This window comes from Oncorhynchus kisutch, unplaced genomic scaffold (assembly GCF_002021735.2).
Source record: "Oncorhynchus kisutch isolate 150728-3 unplaced genomic scaffold, Okis_V2 Okis07a-Okis12b_hom, whole genome shotgun sequence".
NCBI lineage: Eukaryota > Metazoa > Chordata > Actinopteri > Salmoniformes > Salmonidae > Oncorhynchus > Oncorhynchus kisutch.
Genome location: NW_022261984.1, coordinates 13,926,032 through 13,934,863, shown reverse-complemented (window position 1 = coordinate 13,934,863; position 8,832 = coordinate 13,926,032). Strand labels below are relative to the sequence as shown.

Here is an 8,832-nt window from a genome sequence, read left to right as displayed (position 1 = left end):
GAGAGAAGGGGGGGGGGGGGACAGACTGACTGACTGCTGTCTACCTGAAGCAGGTTTGTCTCTGAGGTATCGACCTGTCACCAGTAGCTGCGGAGACCACAGACACAGTGCCTCTGCTTCAGGTGAGTTCTGACAACATGGACACTCAGTCATCTACAGAATATTATATAGAGTTACTCTGTGTGGATGGGTGTATGGACCTGTGTGACAGAGGTAGAGGATTATGGAGTATTGCTTTGTGAAGATAATTTAGTTAGGATTTACGGTAACTCCAGTTTTTTTGGTTAGGATTTACAGTAACTCCAGTTTTTTTGGTTAGGATTTACGGTAACACCTGTTTTTTGGTTAGGATTTACAGTAACACCTGTTTTTTGGTTAGGATTTACGGTAACACCTGTTTTTTGGTTAGGATTTACAGTAACACCTGTTTTTTGGTTAGGATTTACAGTAACACCTGTTTTTTGGTTAGGATTTACAGTAACACCTGTTTTTTGGTTAGGATTTACGGTAACTCCTGTTTGTTTTGGTTAGGATTTACGGTAACTACAGTTTTTTTGGTTAGGATTTACGGTAACTCCTGTTTGTTTTGGTTAGGATTTACGGTAACTACAGTTTTTTTGGTTAGGATTTACGGTAACTCCAGTTTTTTCATACCCTTTGTGCCTTGTGTTATGTCATTGGTTTTGATTCATATTATTCTGTTGCAAACTAGAAAGGGTCATTTTCCGGAAGAAAAAGTGTGTGCCTTGCAGAATCTGAACAATCTGAATTGTGGTAGAAGATGTGTGTAAAAAAAATTATGTACATTAACTTTCAATTCCAACTTAAATCACAGAGACACAATGTGTTTCTTCCCTCCAATCAAAAAGAGGGTTGTGTGTTTTGTCAGTAAAGTAATTTGTATTAGAACAATGGAGAAAAGGGGTGTTGGTCAAATCAACACCCTGATATTTGAGTTAGTGAGAGTAGTGAGTCAAACCGTGTGTGTAATAAATGCTCAGGGAGGGAATAAAAAATGTGTAGATTCACACGTAGAGCACAGCAGATGTTTATTAAAGCAGGAATCGTGGTCGCAGGCAGGCAATGGTCAAACACAGGTAGGCAGTCAAAAAAACAAAGCAATACCTCACAACCAGACAAAGAGAAAGAACTGAACTAAATTAGGGAGATGATGAGAAACGGACACAGGGGAAATCAATGAACAACAATGAAAGACAGGGCTGCGTTCCAGAACAACGGAACAAAGGCTACGTTCCAGAACAACGGAACATAGGCTGCATTCCAGAACAACGGAACAAAGGCTACGTTCCAGAACAACGGAACAAAGGCTACGTTCCAGAACAACGGAACATAGGCTTCATTCCAGAACAACGGAACAAAGGCTACGTTCCAGAACAATGGAACAAAGGCTGCGTTCCAGAACAACGGAACAAAGGCTACGTTCCAGAACAACGGAACAAAGGCTACGTTCCAGAACAACGGAACAAAGGCTGCATTCCAGAATAACGGAACAAAGGCTACGTTCCAGAACAACGGAACAAAGGCTACATTCCAGAACAACGGAACAAAGGCTGCGTTCCAGAACAACGGAACAAAGGCTACGTTCCAGAACAACGGAACAAAGGCTGCGTTCCAGAACAACGGAACAAAGGCTACGTTCCAGAACAACGGAACAAAGGCTACGTTCCAGAACAACGGAACAAAGGCTGCGTTCCAGAACAACGGAACAAAGGCTGCGTTCCAGAACAAAGGAACACGGCTACGTTCCAGAACCTTACAGTACCCCCCCCCCCCAGGGAGGCTCCTGACGACACAACGGCACCGGAGGGTGGAGCGGGCGGGGGAGCAGAGGCAGACGCCTAGAGGTCCGGCAGGCTGGTTCGACGCGGTCATGGACTGACACTACATTCTGCCTCAGGAAGGTCTGTGATGAAGTCAACATCTATGTGGGACCAGGGTCTGTGAGGGATTGGCAAAGGTTGAAGCTTCCCAGAAGGGAGATGAGGGATTTTGGTATGCACACTGGACAGGCACACTGGACAAGAGAGTAGGCACACTGGACAGGAGAGTACGTAATCCCTTATGTTGGATGCCAGTGAGGACCACCAGAACTTCCGGGCTAGAAGTTCGGTGGTTCGTGTAATGTCCGGATGTTCTGACCCCAAGGACATGTGACAACACTGCATCAGTCTGGGGTCTAACAGCTGCTGACACATAACTCCTCCCAGCTGGTGTCTCAGGAGGAGCCGGGTCTGAGGTTAGGGCCTCTTGTATGGCAGAGTGAACCTCCCACTGTACCGGTCCCATAATGCAAGAGGAAGGAAGAATGGGTGTAGAGTCTGAGTTACTGGTCGGCAGGTCAAACTGGCGGGAGAGAGCGTCGCTTTCACATTTTTCTTTCCAGGGATGTAAGTACCATGAAAATGGAAGTGTGTGAAGAGCCCAGCGGGCTTGTCTGGAGTTAACCTCTTGGCCCCTCTGAAATATTCCAGATTACGATGATGTGTTAAGATGAAAAAGGTATGTTGTGCGCCCTCCAACCAGTGGCGCCACTCCGATGGCCATGTTGATGGCAAGGAAGTCTGTTCCCCACACCGTAATTCCTCTCAGCGGGGGATAACTTCCTGGAGAAGAAGGCAAAGGGATGTGATGTGGGAGGTGTTCCCACCCGCTGAGAGAGTGTGGCTCCTACTTCGGAGGCATCCACCTGCAGGGTGAAAGGAAGGGTCTGATCTGGTTGGAGAAGGGCAGGAGCTGAGATGAAGAGATGTTTCAAGCTGAACGCAGTCAGGGCTGTATCAGTCCATTGAAGGGTCCCGGTCTTTTGTCTGGTAAGGGCAGTGAGGGGAGCGGCAGTAGAACTGAAGTTCCGAATGAACCGGTGATAGAAGATGGAGAACCCAATGAAACGTTGGAGTTCCTTAACGGTGGTGGGTTTGGGCCCATTACTGATGGCGGTGACTTTGTCCTCATCCATGCGGACCCCTCCAGGTGTCAGTAGGAAGCAGAGGAAGTTCACATGGAAGGCGCTCTTGTCAGTCTTCACATAAAAGGTTATGGTCAAGGAGCCGTTGAAGAACCTTTTGCACATGCTTTATGTGTTCCTTCAGGGAGTAGGAGTAAATCAGGAAGTCATCAATGTAGACGATGAGAAAGCGGTTGATCATTTCCTGGAAAACCTCATTCATAAAGGATTGGAAGACAGCGAGGGCATTCGTAAGGCCGTAGGGCATAACCAGGTATTCGTAGTGTCCTCGAGCAGTGATAAAGGTTTTCCATTCGTCACCTTCACGTATACGGACAAGGTTATATGCACTTCGCAGTTCGAGTTTAGTATAGATGTCGGCACGGCCCACTTGTTCAAGAGTCGCTGGGATCAGAGGAAGAGGGAAACGGTTCTTGACCATGACGTCATTCAGGGAACGATAATCCATACATGGACAGGGACCACCGCTCTTTTTTTCCGACGAAGAAGAAGCTGGACGATGAAGGACCAAGGAAACCTTTTGAGTGATTCATCAATGTAGTTCTCCAGTGCCTCATTTTCCGGGATCGATAGGGGGTAAACACGGCCATTCGGTGGGGACACTCCAGGGAGTAAGTCAATAGCACAGTCCCCTGGGCGATGTGGTGGCAGAGTGGAGGCCTTGACTTTGCTGAAGACGTTGCTGTACTGGGTGTATTCAGATGGTATGGTGGGTGGCACTGCCGAGGCAGGGTCCTCTATGGTGGTGGCTCTGCAGGGTAGGCTGAGACAACTGGTGAAGCAGGAAGAAGACCAGGACAGTAGTTCACCTTGTCTCCACGAGATGGCAGGGTCATGACCACAAAGCCAGGGTGTCCGAGGATGAGTGGCTGTTTGGGGGATGAGAGTTACATGAGTTGAATGGTTTCGGTGTGGAAGACTCCAATCTGGAGGGTTACGCTCTGTGGTCAGGTGCGTGATGAACCCCGTGCCTAATGGCTGCCAGTCCAGGGTGTTAATCCTTAAGGGAGGGGTGACGCTCTGTGGTCAGGTGCGTGATGAAGCCCGTGCCTAATGGCTGCCAGTCCAGGGTGTTAATCCTTAATGGAAGGTGACAGGTGTTAGATCAATGTCAAGCTCTTGTACTCGCTGTTGATCGATGAATTTACCTGCTGCTCCCGAATCTATCGAGCCTTCTACGGACTTGGTAACCCCCTTCACTGTCATCAATACTGGGATGGAGAATTTAAGTTCTATGAGGAGGTCTCCTATAGGGCGACCGGAGGGAGAGTGATCAAATACCTCTTTGAAGAGGGTGTGGAAACGGGTCTCGGATCGGAGTTCTGTGCTGTTGGCAGTCCATCTGGCGGTGGCCCAATCCGGGTCAGTAGAGACAAACAAAATCCACCCTGCTCTTATCGGTGGTGAAGTTAGTGGGGTTGTGCTCAATGTATTTGCTGCATTACATCAGAAATCCCTGACATTTCCCAGGTCGAACCGTCATATTTTCCAGACATGGGTATGAACGAAGGAGGGCTATGGGTTACGATACCTGGCATCAGGGGAGAAGGGATAGGCTGGCGGAGAAGATGGTTATGATACCTGGCATCAGGGGAGAAGGGATAGGCTGGCGGAGAAGATGGCACATTTCCTCCATAAGCTCCTCTTGCTGGGTTATGATACCTGGCATCGGAGGAGAAGGGATAGGCTGGCAGAGAAGATGGTTACGATACCTGGCATCGGAGGAGAAGGGATAGGCTGGCGGAGAAGATGGTTATGAAACCTGGCATCGGAGGAGAAGGGATAGGCTGGCGGAGAAGATGGTTACGATACCTGGCATCGGAGGAGAAGGGATAGGCTGGCGGAGAAGATGGTTATGATACCTGGCATCGGAGGAGAAGGGATAGGCTGTCGGAGAAGATGGTTATGATACCTGGCATCGGGTGAGAAGGGATAGGCTGGCGGAGAAGATGGTTATGATACCTGGCATCGGAGGAGAAGGGATAGGCTGTCGGAGAAGATGGTTATGATACCTGGCATCGGAGGAGAAGGGATAGGCTGTCGGAGAAGATGGTTATGATACCTGGCATCGGAGGAGAAGGGATAGGCTGGCGGAGAAGATGGTTATGATACCTGGCATCAGGGGAGAAGGGATAGGCTGGCGGAGAAGATGGTTACAATACCTGGCATCGGAGGAGAAGGGATAGGCTGGCGGGGAAGATGGTTATGATACCTGGCATCGGAGGAGAAGGGATAGGCTGTCGGAGAAGATGGTTATGATACCTGGCATCGGAGGAGAAGGGATAGGCTGTCGGAGAAGATGGTTATGATACCTGGCATCGGGTGAGAAGGGATAGGCTGGCGGAGAAGATGGTTATGATACCTGGCATCGGAGGAGAAGGGATAGGCTGTCGGAGAAGATGGTTATGATACCTGGCATCGGAGGAGAAGGGATAGGCTGTCGGAGAAGATGGTTATGATACCTGGCATCGGAGGAGAAGGGATAGGCTGTCGGAGAAGATGGTTATGATACCTGGCATCGGGTGAGAAGGGATAGGCTGGCGGAGAAGATGGTTATGATACCTGGCATCGGAGGAGAAGGGATAGGCTGTCGGAGAAGATGGTTATGATACCTGGCATCGGGTGAGAAGGGATAGGTTGGCGGAGAAGATGGTTATGATACCTGGCATCGGAGGAGAAGGGATAGGCTGTCGGAGAAGATGGTTATGATACCTGGCATCGGAGGAGAAGGGATAGGCTGTCGGAGAAGATGGTTATGATACCTGGCATCGGAGGAGAAGGGATAGGCTGTCGGAGAAGATGGTTATGATACCTGGCATCGGAGGAGAAGGGATAGGCTGGCGGAGAAGATGGTTATGATACCTGGCATCGGAGGAGAAGGGATAGGCTGTCGGAGAAGATGGTTATGATACCTGGCATCGGAGGAGAAGGGATAGGCTGTCGGAGAAGATGGCAGATTTCCTCAATAAGCTCCTCTTGCTGGGTTAGGCGCCATTGTAGCTCCGCTGAATCCATTCCGTTATTGGGTCGGGTATTCTGAAATGAATACTCAGGGAGAAAAAGGGGTTGATTCACACGCAGAGCACGGCAGATGTTAATTAAGCCTTCGCAGAAGGCAGGAATCGTGTTCACAGGCAGGCAATGGTCAAACACAGGTAGGCAGTCAAAAACAAACAATACCTCACAACCATACAAACAGAAAGAACTGAACAGGGAGCTGATGCAGACCAGGTGAGAAAACCAACACAGGAGAAATCAATTAACAAAAATGAAAGACAGGGCTACATTCCAGAACACAAATAAACAGGGCTACGTTCCAGAACACAAAGAAACAGGGCTACGTTCCAGAACACAAAGAAACAGGGCTACGTTCCAGAACACACAGAAACAGGGCTACGTTCCAGAACACAAAGAAACAGGGCTACGTTCCAGAACACACAGAAACAGGGCTACGTTCCAGAACACAAAGAAACAGGGCTACGTTCCAGAACACGAAGAAACAGGGCTACGTTCCAGAACACAAAGAAACAGGGCTACGTTCCAGAACACGAAGAAACAGGGCTACGTTCCAGAACACAAAGAAACAGGGCTACGTTCCAGAACACAAAGAAACTGGGCTACGTTCCAGAACACAAAGAAACAGGGCTACGTTCCAGAACACAAAGAAACAGGGCTACGTTCCAGAACACAAATAAACAGGGCTAGGTTCCAGAACACAAAGAAACAGGGCTACGTTCCAGAACACAGAGAAACAGGGCTACGTTCCAGAACACAAAGAAACAGGGCTTTACGTTCCAGAGCACAAATAAACAGGGCTACGTTCACCCTGATATTTGAGTTAGTGAGAGTGGTGAGTCAAACCATGTGACTCAAATCAACACCCTGATATTTGAGTTTAGTGAGAGTGGTGAGTCAAACCATGTGACTCAAATCAACACCCTGATATTTGAGTTTAGTCAGAGTGGTGAGTCAAACCATGTGACTCAAATCAACACCCTGATATTTGAGTTTAGTGAGAGTGGTGAGTCAAACCATGTGACTCAAATCAACACCCTGATATTTGAGTTTAGTGAGAGTGGTGAGTCAAACCATGTGACTCAAATCAACACTCTGATGTTTGAGTTTAGTGTGAGTAGCGAGTCAAACCATGTGACTCAAATCAACACCCTGATATTTGAGTTTAGTGAGAGTGGTGAGTCAAACCATGTGACTCAAATCAACACCCTGGTATTTGAGTTAGTGAGGATGGTGAGTCAAACCATGTGACTCAAATCAACACCCTGATATTTGAGTTTAGTGAGAGTGGTGAGTCAAACCATGTGACTCAAATCAACACCCTGATATTTGAGTTTAGTGAGAGTGGTGAGTCAAACCATGTGACTCAAATCAACACCCTGGTATTTGAGTTAGTGAGAGTGGTGAGTCAAACCATGTGACTCAAATCAACACTCTGATATTTGAGTTTAGTGAGAGTAGCGAGTCAAACCATGTGACTCAAATCAACACCCTGATATTTGAGTTTAGTGAGAGCGGTGAGTCAAACCATGTGACTCAAATCAACACTCTGATATTTGAGTTTAGTGAGAGTGGCGAGTCAAACCATGTGACTCAAATCAACACCCTGATATTTGAGTTTAGTGAGAGCGGCGAGTCTTTCCAGTGAATGACAGCAGCCATTCCTCGAGGCAGACCAGGAAGCTGTACAACGCTGATTAGAGACACCGTTTCTTATCATCAGTATTCAACTCATTCTAAGAATAACAAACCTTTGATCTCTGTTTTGATGAGTTTGATGTGTAAAATAGACACTGTGTGTGTGTGTGTGTGTGTGTGTGTGTGTGTGTGTGTGTGTGTGTGTGTGTGTGTGTGTGTGCAGGTGTATGTATGTGTGTGTGTGTGTAGCTGTATGTGTGTTAATAGATAAGATGTGTGTGTTAATAGATAAGATGTGTGTGTTAATAGATAAGATGTACTAGTATCATCATTTTAGCCTCCTTTAAGATAACATGTCCAGGCTGTACCAGGAACCTTCTACTACTATGACCCTCCGTTAATAATCACTATGACAACAGCAATACTACTGTAACAGTTAATAATCACTATGACAACAACAATACTACTATGACCCTCCGTTAATAATCACTATGACAACAATACCACTATAACAGTTAATAATCACTATGACAACAACAATACCACTATAACAGTTAATAATCACTATGACAACAACAATACTACTTTAACAGATAATAATCACTATGACAACAACAATACTACTTTAACAGATAATAATCACTATGACAACAACAATACTACTTTAACAGATAATAATCACTATGACAATAACAATACTACTATGACCCTCCGTTAATAATCACTATGACAATAACAATACTACTGTAACAGTTAATAATCACTATGACAACAACAATACTACTGTAACAGTTAACAATCACTATGACAACAACAATACTACTATAACAGTTAGTAATCACTATGACAACAACAATACTACTATAACAGACTAACCATAATCATGTCATCAAGTATCAAGGGTATAGGGGAGAGACATTCTTTACGTGTGTGTGTGTGTGTGTGTGTGTGTGTGTGTGTGTGTGTGTGTGTGTGTGTGTGTGTGTGTGTGTGTGTGTGTGTGTGTGTGTGTGTGTGTCTGTGTGTGTGTGTGTGTGTGTGTGTGTGTCTGTTTGTTTTGGCAGCTGGTGTTGATCTGGTAGCTATTGAAAATTGAGTAGAACCCATCAGATGTCCTGATTAATTGAGAGGTGCGGAGAGAGGACGGACGGACAGACAGACGCTCCCTTAAACGGGATTCCACAGCTTCATCA

General features: G+C 46.7%; 1 protein-coding gene across 2 annotated transcripts in view; it reads left to right on the top strand.

The window, feature by feature from the left end:
* Nucleotides 1–8,832, top strand: part of LOC116360191 (sodium-dependent phosphate transport protein 2B-like) — a 30,471-nt gene continuing 21,639 nt past the window's right edge. Inside the window, exons 1-2 of one of the 2 annotated variants that reach the window (XM_031815050.1) lie at nucleotides 1–122; nucleotides 8,704–8,832. The exon at nucleotides 8,704–8,832 is cut by the window's right edge and continues 4 nt beyond it. The gene's annotated coding sequence lies outside the window, so the exon portion shown is untranslated. The remainder of the gene's footprint in view (nucleotides 123–8,703) is intronic. The other variant, XM_031815049.1, reaches the window with a different exon arrangement.